At 41.1% G+C, this 26,901-nt stretch overlaps 1 protein-coding gene across 8 annotated transcripts in view; it reads left to right on the top strand.

Annotated features, from left to right (window-relative positions):
• The window catches only part of LOC307186445 (uncharacterized protein), a 439,601-nt gene that overhangs the window by 376,345 nt on the left and 36,355 nt on the right, over window positions 1-26,901 (top strand). For 3 of the 8 annotated variants that reach the window (XR_013828324.1, XR_013828326.1, XR_013828330.1), the window contains 3 exons: window positions 22,376-23,162; window positions 25,480-25,567; window positions 26,597-26,761. The gene's annotated coding sequence lies outside the window, so the exon portion shown is untranslated. Of the gene's footprint in view, window positions 1-9,111; window positions 9,361-22,375; window positions 23,163-25,479; window positions 25,568-26,596; window positions 26,762-26,901 lie in introns of all 8 variants that reach the window. The other 5 variants (XR_013828323.1, XR_013828327.1, XR_013828328.1 and 2 more) reach the window with 3 other exon arrangements.

The raw sequence follows: 26,901 nt of genomic DNA, 5'->3' as shown, positions 1-26,901 counted from the left end.
GGCCCTGGGACACCCCTCCCTCACCTTGCCATTAAAAATGCCTTGCTGAAACCTTTCAGGGAATTCCAGGTTTTAGAGCAGAGATTCTTATGTGGTAATCATTTCATGATGTATGTAAGTCAGATCGTTATACTGTATACCTTATATAGTGCTTTTTGTCAATCATATCTCAATAAAATTGAAAGAAAAACTTAAATTAAAAAACGTAAGCAAGGAAAAAGAAATGCAGCAAGTATCACATCTATAATTATTAAATCTGAGTGATGTGATTATGGAGTTCATTATAATATTCTTTATATTTGATTGAAATTTTTCATAATAAAAATTTTCCAAAGCTAAAAAAAATGTTAAAAGCATCCACGTTTCTTCATTCTCAGCTTTCTGTGATCATCAAGCTGATGGAAGTGAGCTGATACTGCTGCTCTGTGATAGCTGTGTTCCATAATTGGTCTGAAATTTCACATTTTATTAACACAATTTGCTGCACCTTTCCCAATAGCATGAATTATTAAGTTTTTGTATTCATGGCCCATATGCTCAGGAAAATTATATTTGGCATGCCCAGAAAAGTCAGACTAAGATCTTGGAGCAGATTAGAATAGAGTTAGAATGAGTGAGGGTATTAAAATATGCAACACATCCGAGTTCATTTCCTAAAAGGAATCGTAAGACCCAGAATCTCATCCAGTTATTCTAACTATAGCACATAAATCATGTTACCTTTCGGTTTTTAAGCATCAGGGGAAAATTAGGATCTGCTAATATTGGATGGTAAAAAATTTTCTTTTTTGTACTCATCCTGAACGAGCTAATTTGACTTACCTCAGGATATTCAGGGCATGGTTAATGGCCTATGAAAGATAACAAAGAGAAATGTTCTGGATCTGGAATGATAACAGATTTAAGTTTATTAGATTAGGGATTTTTCATGGTATTACTTTAAAAAGAATATGTGGATTTTTAAGTGCCCAGGGAATACAGATATATAGTTTACATGCAGAATCATTGGATATCTTTTTTTTAATCCTCTCATATTCTCAGTCAAATACATTTTTATATGATTTCTGCTCATATCTTGTTATGTTTATTCCTGGGATGACTGGGGTGGTTGGATGGATGGACAGGTGGGTGGATGTTTTATATCTCTCATGATTATGCTCTAAATGGGACATTTTCCTTTCTTTTGTTTTTTCAAATTGCTTTTTAAAGTGTAGCATATTCACGAATTTTACTCATGGTAAATTCACATGCACATAATGTAGATTTTAAAAAATGATTGGGATGACTAATCTGATCGTTCTCAAAAGCCCAGACTTGTTTATCATGGAAAAATAATAATTTTAATCCTTTAAGTGAAAAAATTTGGTCTATTCTGCTACCTAAGTTGTCCTTTTAAATCATGCGCTTAATTTCCAGATCTGTCTCTCCTGGCTTCTTTCTAAGTGACATCTGGGGCTATGGCCTTGGGGAAAGCGAAGGTTATGTGACCCCATGAAGGAAATAGTCAGGATTCTGCAATGTGTTCTCCTAGGGCTTTATGGTTCTCAAAGGGAATGCTTCTGTATATCTGCTTGTTGTTCATTCCGGGGCATTCCCTACTGAAGTCAGCCACTAGAATTTATGATCTGTCTCTCTCAGCTTGGTGAAGACAGCTGATAACTCTCCTAGTGACTGGGCCAAACTTTGGCTTGGCTGCCATGTTCACCTCCAGCTTTTAGGTCATCTCATCCCTCACATGGTAGGTCCCAAAGCAGAGATGGTGGCTTTCAGCTTGGCTGACTTCTGATCCACCTCAAGGATCTAAAGGAAGTTCTTTATCCCACTGATGTAACCTAGAAATCAGAAAAGAGAAACATCAGGGATTTTACCTGCCAAATTTAGTTTGATGGTTATAGAGATGGGGGATACTCTTATTGAAATGGGTTTCCTGATTTCAGTGGGAATAATAGGATTCTGAGGATGAAGACAGGGGCAAAGTCTGGCAAAATCCCTAGAAAAGAATGGTACCGTAATAGTGGTGAAGCTGGATTAATAACCAGAGTGAATTGACCCTCAGAATTTAAAAGCTATACATTGAGAAGTCCCCTAGACCAAACTCAGAGGCCAGTCTGTTAAAGTCTTTCCTGGTCTGAATAACTGTGGGGAAAACCTGAACACAGATGATTTGCAACACTATACTCAACTGGGTCCCCTTAAAGAAGGACCATGTTATGACCTCTCAGGTTTGGAATGTGATTCTCCAGACATCTCCAAGGACACCTGAGACCATTTACTAATGTGATTCTGACTTGGGGCAAGGGGCGTGTTTAGACATTGGGAGCAATACTGAATATTCACTTTGAATTAGTGTTTTTTTGGATTTGCAGTGCGTCTGTGGTCCACTGGTCATTGGGGGTTCATGAAAATCCAGTGAGAAATGGAGTTTTGTCCCAAGTCTATCTTATGGTAGGTTCAGAAGGTCAGTGAACCAATCCTGTAGATATTTCCAATCTTCTGGGTACATAGTTGTCAGAATCCCCACATTGACTCTCTGATTAATGAAGTTAGGACTTTTCTATTAGGTAGGATCAAGTGAAAGACACTGGAGTGTCCCTTCCCTATAAAAACCATAACAAAAAGTGATACAGCATCCATGGGCGAGTCATAAAAATGAATGCAGCTTTTGAGTACTGGAAGATTTAACGGCATGGGGGCACTCTCTTTCATATCCTCATTTGAAGTCCACGCTTGCCTCAGTTGAAAGTAGATAGATTTTTTAAGAGCGACAGGCTATTGAAAACTTAACAGTGACTTTAGCAATAGCAGTTGTTTCAGTTGTTCCAGATGTTGTTGTTTTTTAATCCTGGAAGGAACTAACACAGACCCTGGCATCTGTGACTTCAGTCTGGATGTTCTATTGGTGTGTATTCCAGTTAACTAATCCCCTCTTCTGCTGTGTCAGACCTGCTGTAAGAAATCTATAGAGTTCTCAAGTTTAGTTGCTGTGTTTTTAATTTCTAGAATTCCCATTTAATTCTTTTTAAAACAAATTTTATTTGGTTCACAAAATCCGCCCAAATGTACTAATCACAGCTATTTTAAACTATATGACTAATTATTAATAACCAAGTCACCTGTGGGTATATACTACTGCCTACTCTTTTCTACTGGTCCTGTTTCTTGATATGCCTCATAATTTTTTATTCAAGTTTGTACTTTGTGGAAGAAACATTGTGGGTGCTCTGGGTGATGTTGAGACAGGTCAGCTTAATCTAGTCAAGGACTGAACTGACCCAAACTTGGTCTTCAGAAGCTCAGTCTATTTCTGATTTCCCTTTACTTTTAGGGTGTAGCCCACCAGCATTTTCAACAGACAGCCTAGTATTGACTCCTTGGGAGGCAAGTCCTAAATTCCAGATTTAATCTGGTCAGCACCACGAGACTGCCAGGAACCTCTCTCTGCATTACCTGGGCTTTCTGCATGGGTTTTTAACCTCCTGGTCTGGGCAGCTTGAGAATTCGGTAAATGTCTTTGGAGGAAACCAATAAGTTTCACATCTCTGCATTACCTTTCTCTGGGATCTCAGACCTTCTACTTTTGACTGCCTCTCCAGCGCTGAATTCTGATTTTTTCCCCTCAGCCCTGTGAGATTGCCAAAGCCTTGCTGATTTTTCTGCCTCTTTGCAGCGTTTATTTTCTTGTATTCCCAGCCTTTTGCTTCTGCTCCATGAATCAGCATATTACCCCCAGAGGAAAGGCAACATGCAGAAGATCAGCTCACATCTTGGGCTCTCCTTCCCTCTGGCCTCACCTTTAAGGTCTGACTGCCTGTCAGCTCTTCATTAACTTCATAAAGATGTACTTTCTGTTGTCATCTTATTTCTCTAACCCTTGATGGAATCCTTGTTTCCACATGTTACTTCATCACAGGTAGTTGCAGAAGTTCTGATTTAGTCTAGAGTCAGTTCATCACCATTTAAAAACATCCTAGATAATTCTCAAGTGAAGCCCAAGTTGAAATACACTTTTTTTTTCTATTTGTTTCTCCATATTACATAAGGATAATTTTATTGCATTATATTTTCATTTAAATATTTAATTTTCATGAACTTTCAAATTGATATACATAGAGTTGAATAGACTTATCCCTTACAATTCTTTTACTTTCCTTTTTATCTGCAGTTATTTTCCTGTTATCTTGTTTTTAATATTTATATTTGTACCTTCTTTTATTGCTTAAGAGTCATATAGATACTTATTCATTTTACTTTCTAAATATCAGCTCTTTGATTCATTTATTATCTCTATTTTTTCTTATTTGTTATATTCTAATTTTTAGCTTTGTTAAATCTATTTTTTCCTTAGTGTGTCTACTTGTTTTCCATAATTATTTTAATTGAAAATTAATTTATTTTTATTATTTCTTATTAATTAACGTAAGCACTTAAGGCTATGGACTTTTTTCTGAACATGAATATAGCCATATCCCATAGGTACACTTACATAGTAGTTTCAGTTATCATTATTTTCTCTAAAATTTGAAACTGTGGTTATTTGGCCCTTAGCAATCTGTCCAGTGGGTCTACATTAAGAATAACATTGGGGCTTCCCTGGTGGCGCAGTGGTTGGGAGTCCGCCTGCTGGTGCAGGGGACGCGGGTTCGTGCCCCGGTCCGGGGAGATCCCACATGCCGCGGAGCGGCTGGGCCCGTGAGCCATGGCCGCTGAGCCTGCGCGTCCGGAGCCTGTGCTCTGCAACGGGAGAGGCCACAACAGTGAGAGGCCCGCGTACCGCATTAAAAAAAAAACATAAAAAACAAAAAAAGCATTGAATGATTTATGAATAATGTTTTGTTTTAATGGAACTTTTGACAGGGAATAGTTTCTATAATTTTGTGAAACAGAAATTAGTCCAATTTTTGAGTAGCGAAGGGATCCAGAATGACACAGTCTAAGAAGATTCTCGGTTTTGATTTTAGATGTTCTTAGAAAATGTGATGCAGGCCACCATTTAAAATATAAATTGAATAATGTTAGTCTTATATCAGTGCTGGGAACTGGCCATCGCTGTCCAGACGTTGTCCCGTCACAGGCCAGGGAAGTGAGCTTCAGCATCCACTGGAAATCTCAATAACCCTTGTCTTCAAAGAACTGGCGATAAAATACAGATTTGAGTTGAAAGTCATGTTTATTTCTCACTATTGTTTAGTCCCTGTCACTCAGTGACTTACAGCTCTCCAGAGATGAATGTTAATCAAAATATTTTTTGCAAAAAGGAGCACAGATTTCTTTGAAAGGAAGAAGTGAAGGTCACAGAGAGACTTTTCAGTCCTTGAGATTTTCCTTTGCTTTTTTTTTTTCCCCACTAAGTGATTTGCTGCCATAGTTCCTCACTTTCCTTCTTCCTACCAAAGCTTTCCACGTGCTTTTAGATTTTAGTATTACCTGAGGATGGCCATTCTGACCTATGTGAAGTGATACCTCATTGTAGTTTTGATTTGCATTTCTCTAATGATTAGTGATGTTGAGCATCTTTTCATGTGCTTTTTGCCATCTCTGTGTCTCCTTTGGAGAAATGTCTATTTAGACCTTTCAAGCATTTTTTAATTGGGTTGTTTGTTTTTTTGAGATTGAGCTTTTTGTATATTTTGGAGATTAACCCCTTGCTGGTTGCTTCGTTTGCAAATATGTTCTCCCATTCTTGTGGGTTGTCTTTTCATTTTGCTTATGGTTTCCTTTGCTGTGCAAAAGCTTTTAAGTTTAATTAGGTTCTATTTTTTTATTTTTGCTTTTATTTTCATTTTTCCAGGAGGTGGATCAAAAAAGATACTGCTGTGACCAAGGTGATTCTGGTTATTTTTAATACATTGATTGCTATGAAGGGCATGACACTAGGATATAGGAAAGGAAAAAGCAGTTGTCTGAAAGTAAAACAAAGCAAAAATAGCCCTTCAAATGAATTCTTCTTATCTAGGGGTAAAACAAAAATATTTGCTGCCTTACTGTGATCTAAGGCCCATCCATAATTGACATTGGAGTGAAGGCCATTTTTGGTGGGTTGCAGGTGGTTTCGTTTTGGACACTTAATTGGGGCAATAATGTATTGCTCACTTTCTGAAGCATGCTTGGTTTGAGCTGTGGTCAGTAAGGAGTGAGGCAGAGAACAGAGTCCTTGGAAGGACAAATCTCTTATTTTTAAAGCTATCTTGACATTTAGATATCCTAGCTGTCATTATATTCATTCCTGAGGAAATCACACAGGACAACCACCCAATTTACTCTTTTCTTTTTATTTATTTATTTATTTATTTATTTTTGACTGCATTGGGTTTTCGTTGCTGTGCGCGGGCTTTCTCTGGTTGCGGCGAGTGGGGGCTACTCTTCCTTGCGGTGCACGGGCTTCTCGTTGCAGTGGTTTCTCTTGTTGCGGAGCACGGGCTCTAGGTGCACAGGCTTCAGTAGTTGTGGTGTGCAGGCTCAGTAGTTGTGGCTCGTGGGCTCTAGAGCACAGGCTCAGTAGTTGTGGCGCACGGGCTTAGTGGCTCCACGGCATGTGGGATCTTCCTGGACTAGGGCTCGAAATTGTGTCCCCTGCATTGGCAGGTGGATTCTTAACCACTGAGCCACCAGGGAAGCCCCCCAATTTACTCTTTAATTTACTCTCAAGTCACTCTGGAAGAGGCTGAAGGGGATCACTGGGTCTGCAGAGCACGAGAAATCACAGCATAAAAGAAGCAAAGTGATTCTACTCAACAGGAAGTCTTCATGAGCTGTTTCAAGATATTGTAACAAAAACGAACTCTGTTATGTGTTTGGGATAGATGTAAGATCTTGAAAGAAGTAATTACAGAAGTAATTTCTGGAGGACTTAGGACACTCAACTACCAGCTGGACTGCTTTGCTTCCTTTTCATTTCTTGATAGGCCAATCCATATTATACGTAGATGATCTTCTTTGCAAAACAGAAATAGAGACACAGACATAGAGAACAAACATATGGACACCAAGGGAGGAAAGGGGGAGTGGGAGGAGTTGGGAGATGGGGATTGACATATATACACTATTGATATTATGTATAAAATAGGTAACTAATGAGAACCTACTGTATAGCTCAGGGAACTCTACTCAGTGCTCTGCGGTGACCTAAATGGGATGGAAATCCAAAAAAGAGATGTATGTATACGTATAACTGATTCACTTTGCTGTACAGTAGAAACTGACACAACATTGTAAAGCAACTATGCTCCAATAAAAATTAATTATAAAAAGAGAAGTTAAGAAGCATACATGATTATGACAAAAATAGAGGGAGTTGAAATAAGTTGTTGGTAGACAGAGGGTATTGTCTTTGTACATCTACAGAATATTAAAAAATAAAAGAGACTCTAGGAGAACCTCCAAATTCTGGCAGACTCTTCTTTGAAACCTTGGTTTTTCCTTTTGTTGTCTGTCCTTTCCACTATGGAATTTGAGAGATTCCAGTGACAGAGAGATGAGGGTCAGAGGTGAAATGTTTTAAGGTGAAAGTACGCAGCTAAAGAGGCCCTATCTAGGCTCTTGGGAGGAGAATCCGTTGGTTTGCAAGCAATATAACTTGCTTGTCTCTCGCTCGCTCGCTCTCATTACCTGCCCCCACTCGCCACCACCTTCTGGTTTTCTGGACAATCTCCTTTCCACATTCGAAATTCCCAAAGGAGATGGTAAACTTGTAGACTGATGGGCTTCATTCTTTCCCTAAACTCCTCTCCCCCTTCTTACCCTCATCCTCCCCTTCCACACCCCCTTACCCAACACCTAGAGAGCAGTAGAAACAAACACTCATTATTTTTTCAAATGATCAGATAACATATAACTTTTACATTCAAATGAGTATTTTGACCTTCACTGTGACTCCTCGTGGTGCTACAGATGTTACAGTGATGATGGTGGTGCTGAAGTCGTTTGAATCCTCCACTTTATGGACCTCCTTCTGCTCCTACAGCAGGGTTTTGAACAGTCCTTTCAAGGGGCAAAAATCTTCATTGACTCAATACATACCTACAATGAACCCACTATGAAATAGTACTTACATCGATTACAAGCATCGTCTCCACTGCCTGCAGCCACCCTGAAGACCTGGGTTATACTTTTGCAGAGAGCTCAGAACACACTACTCCACTGAAGTGGTCCCATTCTCTCCCGCCTGCCTGTCCTTACAATTCTTGAACACAAAATTCTCTTAACATATCTATTATGGAGCTTATAATTAGAACACACGCATACCTGAAAGAGGCTGTTACGCCCCCAGTGGCTTTTGTGTTACATACAGTGAAAATGGTGTTTTTCATTCTCTTGCCAAAAAGTTAAATATTTACCAAACCAACACTTCTGACACCTTCTAATTCACTTTGATTTTTTAATCACTTGCACTTGCTTTGAAAGATAATTCAAATAAAACGGGACTCGATTTAAGTAGACGTATTGCTTTGGGGTCAGCTACAGCTCTGCAATCCTTATACTGTTTTGCCTTTGTTGCTGTTGTTGATAATGAGATGATTCACGGGAAGGGAGGAATAGGGTAATTAACCCTCTGCTTTGGGACATTTGCAAACTGGAGTGATTTACCTGGGCACAGAATTGTTCTTTCCCTCACACATTTGAGGAAGAAATGAGGAACAGGTAAGAGAGAACGTTAGGAGCCATAAGAATTATCCTGACTGTTTGGCTATTTCCATACTCTGCTGTTTGGTAGAGTGTTCTTTAATTGATTACTGGAAGTATATTCAGACCTGTGTCCGTCTGGATTCTCTGAGAAGCAGACTCAGTAATGAGCACAGGATGTTTTTGTAAAAGATCAAGAGGGAGGAAACAAGATGGTGCAGGGCGAACCTCAGACTATTATGCAGACTTGACAAAGGTTCAGTCAAGGGTCAACCCGATGGGGAGTCCCACAGCAAAGGTCATCCTTAGGAGGAGTCTTGTTTGGGGAAGAAATAGTTGAGCCCTAGACAACCACGATGATCAGTCATTGGCTAGAGGGTCTACAAGAAGTCCATGGCCTCAGCTCAAGCTCCTGTAGGTATCACAACTGGAGTCTGTCAGCCAACCTCCTCATGACTGGATGGTAAAGTCTTTCTTTTTTGTTTTTTGCAGTACACGGGCCTCTCACCGTTGTGGCCTCTCCCGTTGCGGAGCACAGGCTCCGGATGCGCAGGCTCAGCGGCCATGGCCCACAGGCCCAGCCGCTCCACAGCACGTGGGATCTTCCCGGACCAGGGCATGAACCCGTGTCCCCTGCATCGGCAGGTGGACTCCCAACCACTGCGCCACCAGGGAAGCCTGGTAAAGCCTTTCTTGAAGGAGATCCGAGCAGAGCACCTCCATGGCTGCCATGGTCCCCAAGTATGTCCTTAAGCTTGTCATCCTGCCTCCTCTGCATCCCTCACCTTAGGTAAATACCGTCACACAGAAACACACAGAGGAAGGAACTGTACAGTCTTGACTTCTGAGTTCCCAAGTAATCTCTTTTTTTTTTTTTTGCAATTTTCTTTCTTTTCTTTCTTTTTTTTTTTTTTGACCATGCCACATGGCTCGTGGGATCTTAGTTCCCTGACCAGGGATCGAACCTGGGCCTCCTTCATTGGGAGTGCAGAATCCTAACCACTGGACCCCCAGGGAAGTCCCCCAAATAATCTTTTGATATGCATGGCTGTGACAATTACTTGAGAGAAGAGTCATTGTGTATATCAAAAGCCTGTCATACCCAATGAAAAAGAGAATAGGACAATTCTGTGACCAGAGAACATTTTTGCCCCCTTCAAAATGGGGAGGAAGGAAAGTGAAAGAAACTAAGGCACGTGGCTGTTTCCTGGTCAGGAGAAGGACAAGTGGGATAACCCAGACAGAGGAGAGGGCCGAGAGCCTGACCTAGGACAGCACCACCCAGGCCCTCGGACTCTTGCCAACAGACTGAGAATCCAGCTTGCACACTGCCCCACAAGCCTTCAGACCAAGGGAAAAGAAGTCTTCTCCTAATTGGTCTGCCCAGAAGAGGTGCATCTTGGCAGTTCATCCACAAAGAATGGACACGTTTTCTCTAATTTGCACAAAGTTCCTTGTACACCAGCAGGGGCCAGTGCATTGCTTTCTGGATGGAGTCTGAGAAAATCACAAGGTCTCAGAAGCCTGTCCATCCAAGCAAGTCCAGGTGAGGAGAGAATGAATGCCAGATAGGCTGTTTATGATCCGGGACCTGAAGCTTCCTCATCAGGTCCTGTAGCATACTGCCGGGAAGTCTAAAATTTCTCCCTTCCATGCCCACTGCAGTACTAAGGTTGTCCCGAAGCTGGAAGACCTGGAGGGGTCTTAAAGGAGAAAAAGGAACTTATTCTGGAGGAGTAAGGGACCAAGAATGAAAGAGCATATGAGAATTCGTGGATCACAAGTGGATAAGTAGTATTGATCCATCATTGTTCCCTCCAAGTATTCCATGAACCCTGGGGACTCAGCAATAGCTCTGGGGAGAAATGGGAAGGATATTATAGGGACAGAGACTCTCTTATATGAGTGTGATTCCTTAAATTCAATGAGTTTAGGGACTTCCCTGGTGGGCCAGTGGTTAAGATTCCGTGCTTCCACTGCAGGGGGCACATGTTCGATCCCTGGTCAGGAAACCAAGATCCTGAAAACAAAAAAAATAATAAATAAATAAAATAATAATAAATTCAATGAGTTTAAATGTCTGCCATCCAGAAGAATAGGGACCCAAAGGAGTTGAGTGGTAGAAAATTAAAGATATACATTTGTCTTCACACCTGCGTTTGTGACCTGAAAAATCAGAGCCTCCTAGTAATGAATAACCGAGGTTCCAAGTTGATGTGAATTGCCCAAAGTCTTCGAAGTAGTTAAGTGGAAAAGCAATACTCACACTCAGGCTTTTTGACACCAACCGCAGTGTTCCTTAACTTACCACGTTCTCTCTGCAACCTGTTAGGAAACTGAACTAGCACTTGTGCAGGGTTCGGCACACAGCAGGCGCTAGATAAGTGCATGCTGGTGAATGCTAATTGACTCACTTGTCACATCCCTGAAGTTAACTTAACTGCACTTAACTGCACTTAACTGCACCACAAAGCTGAAAGGCTTTAGTCCTGAGTTTTAATTAGCAAACCAGGATAAGCCTAAGTACTTTAGAGCAGCGGTCCCCAACGTTTTTGGCACCAGGCACGGGTTTTGTGGAAGACAGTTTTTCTATGGACAGGTGGCAGGACGGGTGATTCAGGCGGTCATGCACGTGATGGGGGGCGGCAGATGAAGCTTTGCTCCCTCGCTGATGACCTCCTGCTGTGCAGCCAGGTCCCTAACAAGCCGCAGAGCAGTACCGATCCGTCGCCGGGGGCTCGGGGACCCTGCTTTAGAGAAAGGGAGAAAGGCAGCTGAAACTGGAATTTTAAATGATCAGAACCACTGATCTGTTTACACACATGATGCCACAATCTGGCTGGTGAATATTACAGGAGCATTTTTTATAACATCTTTATTGGAGTATAATTGCTTGACAATGGTGTTAGTTTCTGCTTTATAACAAAGTGAATCAGTTATACATATACATATGTCCCCATATCCCCTCCCTCTTGCGTCTCCCTCCCTCCCACCCTCCCTATCTCACCCCTCTAGGTGGTCACAAAGCACCGAGCTAATCTCCCTGTGCTATGCGGCTGCTTCCCACTATCTATTTTACACATGGTAGTGTATATATGTCCACGCCACTCTCTCACTTCGTCCCAGCTTACCCTTCCCCCTCCCTGTGTCCTCAAGTCCATTCTCTACGTCTGCGTCTTTATTCCTGTCCTGCCCCTAGGTTCTTCAGAACTGTTTTTTTTTTTTTTTAAGATTCCATATATACATGTTAGCCATAATTCAAAAGTAGTCATGTACCACAATGTTAATTACAGGAGCATTTTAACAGCCAAAGTGCTGTACACAGAGCTGGAACCCTGAAACTACAGCTCTGAATGTCCATCTCTTTCCTGTGAGAACATCACCTACCACCGAGCCCAGACAGCAGGCCTCTCAGTTCTGAGTCTATTTTGGCTTGGAGTCCCCCGCTCCCACCCTGCCACTGCTGTTTACCTCCCAACCATGAAGTCTGGGAACCAGACCAATTTATTTTATATTTCAAATGCAAAGGGTTTAGAATAACTACATTGATTCACAAAGTCAATTCTACTTTAACTCAGACACATACACAAACACACACAAAGGAAAATGTGCATTTGCTGAAAGATTTCTTAATTTACGGATTCATTTTACTTTGTTTTATTTTTTTATAAATTTATTTATTTTTTATTTATTTATTTTTGGCTGCTTTGGTTCTTTGTTGCTGTGTGCGGCTTTCTCTAGTTGCAGCGAGCAGGGGCTACTCTTCGGTGTGGTGCGCGGGCTTCTCATTGCGGTGGCTTCTCTTGTTGTGGAGCATGGGCTCTAGGCACGCAGGCTCAGTAGTTGTGGCGCAGGGCTTAGTTGCTCTGTGGCATGTGGAATCTTCCCCGGCCAGGGCTCGAACCCATGTCCCCTGCATTGGCAGGCTGATTCTTAACCACTGCGCCACCAGGGAAGCCCCTACGGACTCATTTTAAAAGCTACAAATTTAGTGCTTAAAACGAAGCTGTACAGAAACACAAACAACCCAAATGTCCATCAACAGGGGAATTGATAAAGAAACAGTGGTGCGATCAGACGTGGAATGCTACACGGAAAAGAATACACTACTTATCTATGTACATAATAGTATATAAGTATATAATAGCACAAAATAGCATGGATTAATCTCAAACAGTTGTGATGAGCAAAAGAGGCCAAGTTGCAAAAAGCAAAATAGTACATTTATATAAAGTTCTAGAACAGGCAAAACAAGTATTTGGGGAAAAACAACAAAAGTGGTTGCTTCTAGGGTGAAGGCTGCCTGAAAAAGGGCAGGAGGGAATTTTCTGAATGATAGAATTGTCTATTTAGGATCTTTGAATATTACTGTATCTAAATTATACCTCGATAAAAAGAAATTAATTGAATTTAAAAAAATGAAGCTCTAATATAGGATTGGAGAAACAGTTGCAGGTGAAGATGTCACAAGACAGCTACAACGGTGATTGCCATGGTTTGCATTGTCTCCAAGGCCACAGCTACTTTCTCTGGCAATGCTGGACTCCATTGAAGAAAGTGTTGAGTAGTTTTCTTAGTGGGCAGATATTAGGTAATATAACATTTTGGATAATTTGTCACTGGCTATGTGGAGGATATTTTAAGTCATTTTTAATATAGAAAGCTGATTATAGTGTACTTTACACAGCTAAGAATATGAGGTGTTTGCCATAAAAAACAACTGATTATTGTTTTTTTTCAAATCACTCACCCCCTATTTTATTTTTTGTCTCTAGGGTGATTTTCTTAAATTGAGGTATAGTTGATTTACAATATTATATAAGTTTCAGTTTATTATAAGTTATATAATTATGTGAACCACATAGATTCACAGTTTTTAAAGATTATATTCCATTTATAGTTATTATAAAATACTAGCTATATTCCCTGTGTTGTATAATGTATCTTTGTAGTTTATTTATTTTATACATAGTAGTTTGTACTCACCCTCTCTTTTTAAAAGAAACTTGGCATCAAAGATTGCAGCTGAAGTTGTGGTCTTTTAGAGTTTGGGGTTGACTCCTGCTTTGTTATTTAACTTTCTGATCTTGCATATAATAGTACCTAGTCTGGGCTTATTATAAAGGATCAAAGCAAGTGCGATATATATAACGGTGCATTGTGAGTCATAAAGCACCATACAAATGTATACTGTTATGGCCATTATTACTACTTAAGTTAATATGGAAACCTCAACCGGAATTTTTACCGTTAAGTTAGAAGGCTGGGGATACCTTAATTATGACATGTTGAATAGACATACTGTGCTCCTACAGTGACTTCAACTAATTTTATGGAAAAATTGTAACTTGTTTACATTTGACCATATATATTTCCTCATCCTTACCCCACACTCCAGCACAGTTTCCATCTACCCCAATCTTTGGCAATAAGCCACAGAAAAGCACCATTATGTCTTCCTTTAAAACATATTTGGACAAGGACCAGGGTGGGAGGGGTGAACATGGAGGTGCAGCATGAAGAGAAGGATGCTTCGGTCCTTTAAATCACTGCCTTGGCTTGTTTCAATGTCAGATACTCAGGATTTTCATTTTTGCTGAGTCAGCTCATTTGCTTTTTTCTCCCCCCCTCCAATTTTTTTTTTTTTTTTTTTTTTTACACGGGCCTCTCACTGTTGTGACCTGGCCCGCTGTGGAGCACAGGCTCCAGACGCGCAGGCTCAGCGGCCATGGCTCACGGGCCCAGCCGCTCCGCGGCATGTGGCATCTTCCCGGACCGGGGCACGAACCCGTGTCCCCTGCATCGGCAGGCGGACTCTCAACCACTGCGCCAGCAGGGAAGCCCCCTCCAATTATTTTTTGATAGCTGCATTCACTGAACAAATTTTACTTTAGCTCCATTAAAAAAAGGAGGACCAGGTAAATAGAATTTGACACCATCTGCTTGGAAAGTACTCATGATTTATCAGTGCCTTTTTCTAGATGATAAAAACTTGGAAATGCTAAGTGCAGATTGAAAGCAATGATGTTGTAATTAATGCACAGGCGTCTAAGGCACTGCTGGTAAGATGGACAAGGAAATATGAAGGCTGCATGTCACTGCCTTAGGCTTTAGAAAATTAAAGAACTCCAGTGAGAGAAGACGTTCCTCCAGGTTTCTGGCTTTTCGTTTGCAATCCATGTGAAGCATCTGAGCACATTTAGTGCACATTATTTGCCAAATACTTCTAGGAATTGTAGAATTAATTAAAGAGAATGTGCTTTGTAATGTCTGTGTAAGCATAGCAGTTCTCTTCATAAGAGGAAATACTGTCCAAATTCAAATTTTGTAGGCAGGTATGGCTGATAACTTGATGTTAAGATGAGAAGCAAAATGGCATAGTGTTTTCCAGTGTGGGCTCTGTAATTTAGTAGAATTCTGTTCAGCTATCTATTCTATCATTTCCTTGTTATGTGATCCACAATTAATTAAAATCTTACAAGCTTCAGTTTCTATATCTGTAAAATGGGTATATTTGCAGTAGCTGTTTCAGTTATTGATTGCTGTGAAGCAAACCACTCCATGACTTGGTGGCCTAAAACTATAATTTATTATATGATAACGTGGGATAACTAGGTGGCTCCTTTACTTCACGTAGTATTAGATGTGACGTCAGCTTAGGTCTTAGGAAGGCTAGTGTCATCTGGCGACTAGACTGAGAACTCAGAGTTATTGAGCTGTTGACTGGGGGTCTGTGGTTCTTCTCCACATGGCATGGCATCTGAGTTCCAAGAAAGCATTCCAAGAAGAAAGTGGAAGCTTTCAGGCCAGTTAAAGGCTAGGCTCAGAGTTGGCACTGCACCATTTCCACTGTACTCTACTGATTGATTGTGAAGATTAAATAAAATTTGAGCATTTTACACAGACCTTAGTTCCTACCAAGCATTTATTCAGTTGTTGCTTTTTTTTTTTTAATAAATGTATTTATTTATTTTTGGCTGCACTGGGTCTTCGTTGCTGTGCGCAGGCTTTCTCTAGTTGCGAGAGCAGGGGCTGCTCTTCATTGTGGTGTGCGGGCTTCTCATTGCAGTGGCTTCTCTTGTTGTGGAGCACAGGCTCTAGGCACGCGGGCTTCAATAGTTGTGGCACGCGGGCTCAGTAGTTGTGGCTCGCGGGCTCTAGAGCACAGGCTCAGTAGTTGTGGCGCACGGGCCTAGTTGCTCCGCGGCATGTGGGATCTTCCCAGACCAGGGCTCGAACCCACGTCCCCTGTATTGGCAGGCGGATTCTTAACCACTGCACCACCAGGGAAGTCCTATTCAGGCGCTGTTAATGTTGATATTACGCCAGTACGATTATAATTTAAATTATAGGAGATGGCACTATGGCATCTAAAATGAAGGCTTGGGAGACTGAAACTATACAGTGATGACATATTTAAAATCATTTAAAAAATCAAAATGGAGTAACTGTGGTTCAGACACACAAAAGGGAGCCAGGTGGCCATTGTGGAGGTGCCTTCAGACACTTTCCTCCATCATTTAGAACTTGTATTTTCTGAACTGTATCAAATTTAGGGACACGCTAGCCATTTTCACAACAATATCTGCGAGCACCTGCTAGCTGCAACCCCACCCTTGGCTTTTGCAACTATGTCATCATTTTGAGCCCAAACCCATCCTCGCTTAGCAAGCACCTTTACTTCTTGCCAGCTCCAGTCTAACTTTTGACAGTTTATGTGAGCTTGTGATGTTTTGTCGCCTTTCTAAGCCTTCCGCATTTTGTATTCCAGCAGAATATAATTCAGGTGCTTTTGAATCGGTGTCTCCTGGGCTGCGGTCCTAACAAACCTCAAATAAATGCCTCTTTATTTCAATCAGTCTTCGTTTCTGAAATTCTGGTTAACAACAGGCACCATGAAAGTAGGTCTTTAAAGATTACCTGGTCAACCACCCTCACTTGATAATTAGAGACACTGAGACCCAAAGGTAAGCATGACTTACTGAAAATCACACAGCTCATGGTAGAGTTCAGTTTGAAAACTAATCTCCTACCTAGTCCATTATTCTTTACAGCAGGCAAATTTCTTTCCTTCTCCAGGGCCTCAGTTCCTCCTTATGTAAATTGGGGTTAACAGTGAAATGCTTTCCTTAAAGTGCCATTGTAAGGATGCAGTGAATTAATTAATTAATTAATTAACCTTAAAAAGTGCTTGTCACAATGTCTGACAATGAGTACATTCTCAATAACGGCTCCATACTACTTCTGCAACAGTTTTTCTGTGGCTGTGAGAGTGACTGGGATTCAGTGGATAACTTCAGACTTCCACCCAACAAGAAATCACCCTGAACTCTTTACAACTAGTCCCTTTCCAATATCTATTAATTTCCCTCCAATATAGCTTCAGAATCCACTCACTTCTCCCCATGCCCTATACTGTGACCTTAATATTCATGTAATTTCAAACTGAGGTCATTGCAACAGCCTCTTAGTTCATCTTCTAAGCCTCTAGGAGTTCGAAGACAATTTTTTAAATGTGAAATAATTCAACCCAATAATAAGTTAATAAATGACATTTGTCTCAGGATCAAATGATGACAATATAATATAGTGAACACTCTTGGATGCCTACCCAGCATGATTGCCAACTTCTTTCTTCTTAATAGGAAAATCCTTTGTTATTTTGTTCAGATATCCACCCTTCCTCCCAGCAGTCAAATGCCTGAGGGAAAGTGAACTACTTCCTGGTCCAAAGAACATTTGATTAGGTTAAGGACAATTTTTCTCAAAAAGGGTCTTGACATTTTAGGTGGTACCATTCTTCCTTGTGAAAGGTTGTCCACGTATTGTGGGACATTTAGCTGTCTAGATATTTCCCGCTAAATATTAAGAGCCATCTAGTCATGTGACAACCAAAAATTCCAACTAGTATTATTGTCTAATTTGTGAACCACTAGCCTAAGGGTTCAGACTAGGCATGTGATCCAGTTCTGATGATTAAGAGGTAGAGAAAATTCTACTGAGGAATACCTAGGAAAAGTTTCTTCACATCATCCAAAAGGCCACAAGAAGAGATGCCACTTTCCTCTCATTATGTCATGTCTACACGGATCCCCTGAACTGCTACTTTGTTACCATCCTGAAAATGAAACCATCCCCTGGCTTGGTGGACTTGAGGAATAGCAAAACCCTGGGTTCTTGACTTTCTAAATCAAATAACTCTGAGACCCATACTATCTCGGGATTTCTTCTTATACAAAATTTTAGCACTTAAACCAGTTTGAAGTGGCATTTCTGTTACTTGCTGCCGAAAGCACCTTAAATAATCTGTATAATATATACTTGGTCCTTAAACCTACCTAGAAGAAAGGGGAATTTTCAACTGGAGAGCTCATTGTTTTTGACAGGTAAAACCAAATCTGTATTACAAGGCATTTCTCTCTCTTTCTTCTACTAATCCACTCAGAGAATTGATTTAAAAGCAGAGAAGAATCATTTGGAAAAAATAGCATGCAGCTTTGTTGGCTCAACAAAATATATATTGATTTCTTTGCTAGAGGGAAGGAGAAATAAGTTTCTGTCTCCTACAACTTACTGGTCAGATTAGTCCTTTGCTATTTCTGGATTGAGCCATTGTCTCCATGATTCCTCTTTCTCACCTCCTCTTTTCTTTTAATAGAAGGTGACTACTTTGGGGGGCACCTGGACTGAAGGTCAACCTCAACTTTTAGGGGTCTTACTCAACAAAATAAGTCAAACAGGGGCTTCCCTGGTGGCACAGTGGTTGAGAATCTGCCTGCTGATGCAGGGGACACGGGTTCGAGCCCTGGTCTGGGAAGATCCCACATGCCACGGAGCAACTAGGCCCATGAGCCACAACTACTGAGCCTGCGCGTCTGGAGCCTGTGCTCCGCAACAAGAGGCCGCGACAGTGAGAGGCCCGCGCACCGCGATGAAGAGTGGCCCCCGCCTGCCACAACTAGAGAAAGCCCTCGCACAGAAACAAAGACCCAACACGGCCAAAAATAAATTAATTAATTAATAAACTCCTACCCCCAACATCTTCTTTAAAAAAAATAAAAATAAAAAAAAAAATAAGTCAAACAGACATTTTGGTTACCATAGGAAGGAAAATTTCTATCCAGAGAAAGAGCTGTCTGTATCTATAAGCAGAAGAAAGGAAGCACTAACTACTCTTTATAACCAATTTCACAGTTTAGGTTTGTGTTTGAATCACTAGCCACAGGTAGGGACAGTCTGTACAGCAGAAACTGGAAAGAGGTAAGCAGAGAAACTCAGCTGAAAGTAAAGGACTTCTGCAAGGTCAGTCTTTTCTTCTGCATAATTCAAGGTGTAACTTACATGAAAGTGCTGATTATGAAGCTGACTCATTGTTTTAGAACTTGGGCACAAATAGAAAATGCATCCTTTGATGTATTCCTTTGGGACAAGCCATTGTCTAGTGGATCACGGTGGAGGAGGGTTTCAGTGCCCCAGGTCCTGAAGAAGATAGGAAATTGGGCTGTAAATGTCTTCCTGGAACATGTAGAGGAGAGAAGAATCTGCATTCCTTTGAAGGCTGTTTGGCTATTCATTATGCATTCCTGAAATGTAGTCACTCTGTTTTAACTGCACTTGGATAATTGAGATTGCCTGGCAGTGAAAGGAGGAGATAGAGTGAGAGGAGGAAGCTGGCTTGGATGGCAGGAATGAGGGCTTCAGAGGGAGGCTGGAGGACCTGATGCTGTCCTCTAAGAGTCATAACCGCCATCACTCTCGCTCCGTCCTCGCACACGAAGAGCATCCCTGTGAGCCCGCTCTACGTGTAAGTGGGGACATCTCCCCCATCTCTAGCAAGCTCTGTGGGTACCAGGAACAAACCAGGCCGTATCCCACTAACATGACACAGTAACTTTTCTAGATTTCTCAGCTTGCTCCAATATTTATCTGAGTGGGAATTAGAGGTCTCGGTGCTGCTTTGTGTAAAACCGATTTACTTTCTCCTTTCATTCTTCAAAGGATTAATACTGTCTATTGTTTCTGGTAAAAATCGGTAGTGGATAATTGTCTTTATCTTTTCTTTTTCCTCCCTTCTTTCCTTCTTTCCTTCCTTCCTTCCTTTCTTTCTTTCTCTCCTTCTCTCTCTTTCCTTCCTTCCTTCTTTCTTTCTTTCTCTCTCTCTCTTTCTTTCTTTCCTTCTCTCTCTTTTCTTTTTTTAAATATATTTGACTGCCTTGCATCTCATACTTATTCCTATAACTGAAAGATTCCACAGCCCCATTTTTGCTACAGAAATATCAAATTAGAGCCCTCAGGCACAATCTTTTAGGAAGGGTTCAGACATGTGAAGTAAGTTGGACACTCAGATGAACTTCTACCAGACTTTGGATCCAGAGCTGGTGATAAACAAGGGTGGTAGATGAGAATCCTTTCTGTTTGTCCATCAGGATTCTTTTCCGGGTACAGCCCTGCCAGCAGCCGAATGCCGTGTCCCCTTCCAGCGGGGGGCGGCACTGTGTCAAGTGGGCACCAGTATCTGATAGTGGTCACTGCGATGCTCTCAGGACTGATTCTGTAGCAGGGCCTCTGATGAGCCTGGCTACCTAATGACTCTTCAGGCTGCTGTGTTCAGTTATTAACGTAACATAGCTTTCTCCATCTTTTAATATGTACTTTATGATCCATCAAAGTTTTCTACTGTCTTCTGAATTCATGTTCTGTCTTGTGAAGAATCTTTAAATCAACGGTTCTTAACTGCGGAGGATTTTGTCCCATGGAGAACATTTTGCCTAACGCTCTCTGTATTTTTAATGTTGTAGGTAGGTCAGTTATCTTTCCTGATCTTGGAATCGTGGCCTTATGTACAAGACATCCTATGGGGCCTGGCAGCGCACTGCTCTCAGGTCACTGGGGGTGTACGTTCCAGGGGTGCCCCCTATGTGGGCTGAGTGGGCCCTTCTGCCGTGGCAGGCTGACCGGGTCTGTTGCATTCTCATAAGGCAGGGCTGGTCCTTTGCCTAGGTGGCTGCCAGGCCATGCCTTGTACAGAGGCTGCCACGCACTGGTAGACAGAGCCACGTCCTATCTCTGCTGGCTGCGGGACCTGGGGGATTCCAGGGCGGGTGCTAGCTGGCTGGTGGGCCGGTAAGCCCCCAGCACTAGTGAGATAGAGGGAGGACTCCAGAATGGCACCTGCCAACACCAGTGTCCTTTTGCTAGAATCGGCTCCCCGTTTGGGCATCTAGGCTGCCGGCGGGGGCGGGTCTCATTTGCCCCCTTGCCTCTCTGGGACACTCTCCAAGATCAGCTAGTAGGTCTGACCCAGGGTCCTTTCAAATGACTGCCTCTGTGCTGGCACCCAGACCATGTGCCATTTTGCACGCACCTGAGTCTCTGTTTCCTCCAGCCCTCTGGCTCTCCCATACACAAGCCCCACTGACCTACAAAGCCAGGCATTCTGGGGGCTTGTCTTCCTGGGGCAGGACCCCCAGGCTGGGAAGCCTGATATGGGACTCGGACCCCTCGCTCCTTGGGCAGAACCTCTGCAGTTGTGAATATCCTCCTGTTTGTGGGTCGCCCACTTGGGGAGGTGGGTCCTGGTTATAATGTATCTCTGCCCCCCTTACTCATCTCATTGTGGTTCCTTCTTTATATCGTTAGTTGTGGAAGATCTTTTCTGCTACTCTTCAGGTCATCCCCATCAATAGCAGCTCTGTAAATAGTTGTAATTTTGTTGTGCCTTTGGGAGAATTGAGCTCAGGGTCAACCTACCCCTCTATCTTAGCTACTCCCCTCTTGCCTCTTAAATATGTAGCGTAACTTCCAAATATGTATCTATGTATCTCCCAGCCCTTACAATTTATGTATCTATCCTTACAGTCCTTCAATGGAATTTCACAGTTTTTGGGGGAAATGTGGAGAATAAAGTTAAATTTCCTAGCAAGCCATCCTAAACTAATTCTGGATTTTCTCCAACCCTATCTCAGATTTTTCCTTCTAGCAACATTATTATGACTCCCACGTACACACACACACACACACACACACACACACACACACACACACACACACCATGCTGCACATTGGTGCTTTGATCATTCAACTTCTTTTCTCTTGGATTCATTCTCTTCTCTGCTCAGCTCTTCTCTGCTCATTCATATGATATATACTCTATAAACATCCCCACCATAGACTTAACTAAGCACCCTCCCTTTAATGCTTCCGGTAGTAAAATTACTGGTTTCTTCCATGGTATTGCAAGGAATTATTTTTGAATCTGTATTCTCTTCTAGACTGTGATGCCACTGAAGGGAGAAACCATGTTTTATTCAGCTTGAAATTCCCCAATGAACAGTGGAAAAACTCTAATTATGTTGAGTGGAACTGAATGTGCAATGAACACCAGTGTAGTGTCCTACTAGTTGCATGTTTGTTCTGCAATGGTTCTTGGACGAGCTTCAGGAGGAATAATAAACTCTGCTATCAATGTCTGCCTAGAGTGTGGTGGAGAAGAAATCAGATGTCATGATTGATTAGTGATGTCTGCCTTGAGCAGATTTGCAAGTGACAAGTTTGTCAGTGCTCTTTTTAAATCTCAAGTTCTTTGACTCTAACCTCTGAAATATTTGTACACTTGGGTCCAAATAAATCTCTCTCTCTGTTTTTTATAACCGGTTTCTCAGCCATCACTATTGTGACAGAAGTATAGAAGTAACATAAATGTATGATTTCTTCTTTTTTTAGTCAAAAGCATTATATTTTGTTTTCTCTGGCCTAGGACTCTGTTTAGAATGAAGGAACAGATGCTTAGTGCTCATGGGCAAAACTTCAGAAAGTTAGTTTGTGTTTCAAGGCTAGACATGCTGAACAACAGGATGGTCCTGAAACCAAGTGCTTGAATTGTCACAATAGCCCAGAGGAGGAAAACTGGTAGGTCCACTATGAATCTGTGCCTGACATTTTTGTCCTTACCCTGCAGAGATTTAAGGGGGCTAGCCTCTCTTCTGTTCTCTTCCCACTATTCAGAGCTGCTTCAGGAGGCTAATTTATCAGACAGCAGACAAATAACTAAAGTACTCAGCTTTCCCCTACCTAGTATGGCAAGGGGTATCTTTGCATAAATTTTCATGAACATTGATATAAATTACTATGCTATGCTCTAACATCCTAACACCAGGGACAGAAATAAAAGAATGTAATAACTCAGGCTACGACTGCCATCTTTACATTGCAATATTCAAAACTATGGGAAGGAATGGAGCCTCAACCTAAAAAGACCAGATATTGACTAATAAATCTGTTTTTCACATCTGAGGGAACACTGCATCCAGAAACAGCACTCTTGAGCAAATGAAAATCCACCCATCATTTGTGTGCGCTGCTAGGTGTGGGATGCAAAGAGGAATGACACTCTCTCTGAACTCACAGCACTTTTATTTCAACAGGGGAATCAAAGAGTGTTTACAAGTCATTGCAGAGCAACCCGGAGTGTTTTTGTCCTAGCAGTGCAAGTAAAATGCCAAGTGAGCACAGCAAACAGAGCATGTAGAAACCTTCAGAAAGAGGTACCTTCGGTTCTATTGTCAATGGTCTTTGCAGAGGGAATGAGAGAAATGGAATCTTGGTTGGACTTCATATCAGAGCAGGTGTATAGAGAATTTGGGGTCATTTCTCAGACCACTTCTCATACACTAAGTACTATGCTAGATGTTAGGGTAGAGAGATATGAGTAAAACAGTGTGCCTGGAATTTTCCTTCGAATTGTGGGAAAGTCCATAGCATGTCTACAGAGAATATTTAGACTGGTTTGACTGAAATTTTGGTATAAAAGATGAATAGTGGAAAGGTAGAGTGTGGTCAGATGCTAAAAATTCTTGACTGAAATATCCAAGGAGTTGAGTGCTGTTTTATGGAAGTAATTGAGCATTTTGGAGAATGGAAGTGCGATGGTATTTTTGTTTCAATTGCACGGTATCGCTAAGGTTATTTGAAATCTTTTCCTGAAAATTAGTAAATCATTTAAATGTATACTGAAGTGTCATTGAGTTGGATTCTATGAATCTTTTCATAATTCCAACATAGACTGGACTAACATTTACTTTTGCATTATCTGTGAGGAAAGGATTTAATTTTCTAAATGAACAAACAGCATGACTGAGATTCTTGAAGGAACGTTTTCATTTCAAACTGGATTTCAGTATCTAAAACAGTAGTTTGCATGCCCACAGTATATGTACTTATGAACAGGGCTTCATTAATGCCAAGTTAACTGAAGATTACTATAAATTATATATTCTATCATACAGGTTCTTCTTAATTATTTAAGACACCATCATTTCAGCAAAAGACTGACCTCATTAGAGGGGGTTTTATTTTTACAATATCTTTTGAGATAAGAACATTTTGGCAATTTACGTCCAGTTTAGAACAAGGGTTCTAAAGAAGATTTCTCATTCTTTCATGGGAAAGCTTTTCCTAAGGGGACTAGCGGATTTTACCTCGATACTTTCCCGCATCCCTACCATCTGTAAGATTTCTCAACTAGCTTTGACAGTCACGGTCATCCACACTTTGGGTTTGGAGCTCAGTGCAATCAATATCACATCCTGGAATGCAAACCCTTTACTAATCAAAAGGGTATCAAAGGATCCTACTATTCCATGCTAAAATTCTAAGGCTCAAACATACCGGTATCACATATGGAATTAGTATCTGCCAATGATCCAGTAACTTCCTTTACACTCTTTCTAAAGTGTAAGTGTCTTGAGGACAGGAATTATGTTGAGCTCACCTTTATTAACCCCTGCTGCTTAGAATGACATAGAGGCTTAAGGAGCAAGTATTCGGATTGAATTCACAAAATGATTAGAATGTCTGATGAGCTCCCTGAGTAGCTTTCACCAACCGATGCATAGAATCAAGAACAATTCTCTAGTGAACTCCTAACTGGATTCCCAGAGTAACAATGGTATTGTTTTTGTTGTTTTCTATGTACAAACCACCAAAGTAGATACAGAGTCCTGGAAAATATTTACGTGAGGTTTCTTTTTCTCAATGGGAGTGTGAATTGCCAAAACACCTTTCCTGAGATAAGAAATCCAGTTTCTCATTTTATCCCTTAGGTCAACACTTTAGTGATTGGAAAGATGCTAAGAAATGCTACTCGGTGTAAAATTATGGCTCTCAGTGGATTGCTGTTGTAAAAAGTGACAATAATAGGTAATAATTGTGACTGCTAATCTGTGAATACCTGGTAGCAGTAAGAACACCAGACAAAATGCCTCCTCCAAGGTTTGGGTTCATGTCATTTAGACCTGATTATGGTCACTCTCCAAAGAAATGTGCAGAGCTCTTGAATAGTAAAATATTTGAAAAGTGAACATTATAGGAATATATTATTAATATAATAATATATTATATTATATATAATATATTATTATAATATATTATGTGTAACTATATTATTATATATATTCCTATAATATAGGAAGCTCGACAATTAATCAACAGATATTGGACACCTAACTCTATTCTTTTTTAAAATTTTTATTTTATATTGGAGCATAGTTGATTAACAATGTTGTGTTAGTTTCAGGTAAGTTTCAGCAAAGTGATTCAGTTATACATATACATGTCTCTATTCTTTTTCAAACTCTTTTCCCGTTTAGATTATTACAGAATATTGAGCAGAGTTCCCTGTGCTATACAGTAGGTCCTCGTTGGTTATCTATTTTAAATATAGCAGTGTGTGCATGTCAATCCCAAACTCTCAATCTATCCCTCCCCCCATCCTTCCCCCCTGGTGACCATAAGTGTGTTCTCTAAGTCTGTGAGTCTGTTTCTGTTTTGTAAATAAGTTCACGTGTATCTTTTTTTTTTTAGACTCTGCATATAAGCAACATCATATGATGATATCATACCTACTCTCTTCTTTGGAGGCTCGCAAGAGGAGTTCATCAACAGTACTGAGGTGAGCAGCCTAGTAAAAGGAACAGAGAAGGGGGATGCCTCCCTCAACTTCTTCATCTGTTCTGTATTCTTCTCACTTTTACCTTCTAGGACAGCACTTTTATTCTGGCTGGTGCTTTGGAGGACACCCTGATAAATAGTTCTGATGACATTCTCCATTTTTTTTATAGTTTTCTTTTGGGGTTTTGAGCATTTTAAGTAGAGTAAGAGTTATTCATCTTCCCTATGTTTGCCGTGAGGGACGTGTATAATTTTGATGCGTAGAGGTTATCAGGACATGCATTCTCGTATCATGCACCACCAAGCCGTGGTGGTGCTGTAATGTGGATTCTGAGGACTGGCTTCCTAGGGCTGCATGTGTGGTGTTTCAAGGATGCAGGGGAAGAAGACTGAGGTCACCATATTTGAACACCCCAAGTATAAACCCCACTTCTCACCACTAGTCCCATTATTCACTGAAAACTATTAATAAACATTCAAGTTATAGAAACTTAATGTAAAAGAATTAAGCAAACTAGGTAGGCAAATGGAAAAACTAGATCTCTTTCTCCAGTTAACTGCTAGGGATTTGATGTTACCTTAGAATTATCCAGGCTTCCGCATTGAGACTGTTTCTTTCTTGTTTTTTTCCTGTGCATCTATCTAAATAGCTTTAAAGGTTATCCTTGCTAATTCCCCATGTTCTTTTTGCTTCTAGCCTTTTAGAGTGCCTAATCGGAACTCACAGTGGTCTCCTGGGATGTGAAAGAGGCATATTGGGATCGTTAAAAAGAATTACTGATCTTGGTTCTAACAAGATGTTCAGAGATTACTGAAGGCACATTATATGTGTGTGTCATACAAGATACATGGTTTTGGAAAAAATAGACATCAGATGTCCGCTCTCCCCTCACACTACCCTCAGTCCCTGAGACCACACTGTGGAAGAAGAGGTTTCTGTGACTTATATAAACTGGGTGCAAATGTACTCCCTTGAGATGAGCTTCAAATGTTAACTGATCTTTCTCCTGCTGTGTCCTTTGCCTTCAAGGGGGTAACGCTGATGCCGTACAGTGGTGGCATTTTAACAATGCTGATGGCTGTTCTCTGAACTGGGAAGATTGTGAATGCTACAGTTCTGAGGATGCTTGTAATCCTTCGCCACTCTGGAGAGAGGGAGAGAGATTCTCTATTCCAGTGCTGACTACTTTTCACAGTAAGTGGAGTGGCTGATGTGATTGGTACACGCGGCACATTCATTGGGCCACATTTTCCTAGGGGGCCAGGTCAGGGGCTCAGAAGTGGAGTCAGCATTTGAGACATAGGTTTAGGAGAGAGCAAAGCCTCGTTCACAAA

Source organism: Stenella coeruleoalba, assembly GCF_951394435.1.
Source record: "Stenella coeruleoalba genome assembly, chromosome: 5".
Taxonomy (NCBI): Eukaryota; Metazoa; Chordata; class Mammalia; order Artiodactyla; family Delphinidae; genus Stenella; species Stenella coeruleoalba.
The sequence above is the reverse complement of the archived record's forward strand: the minus strand, read 5'-3'. Positions and strand labels throughout refer to the sequence as shown.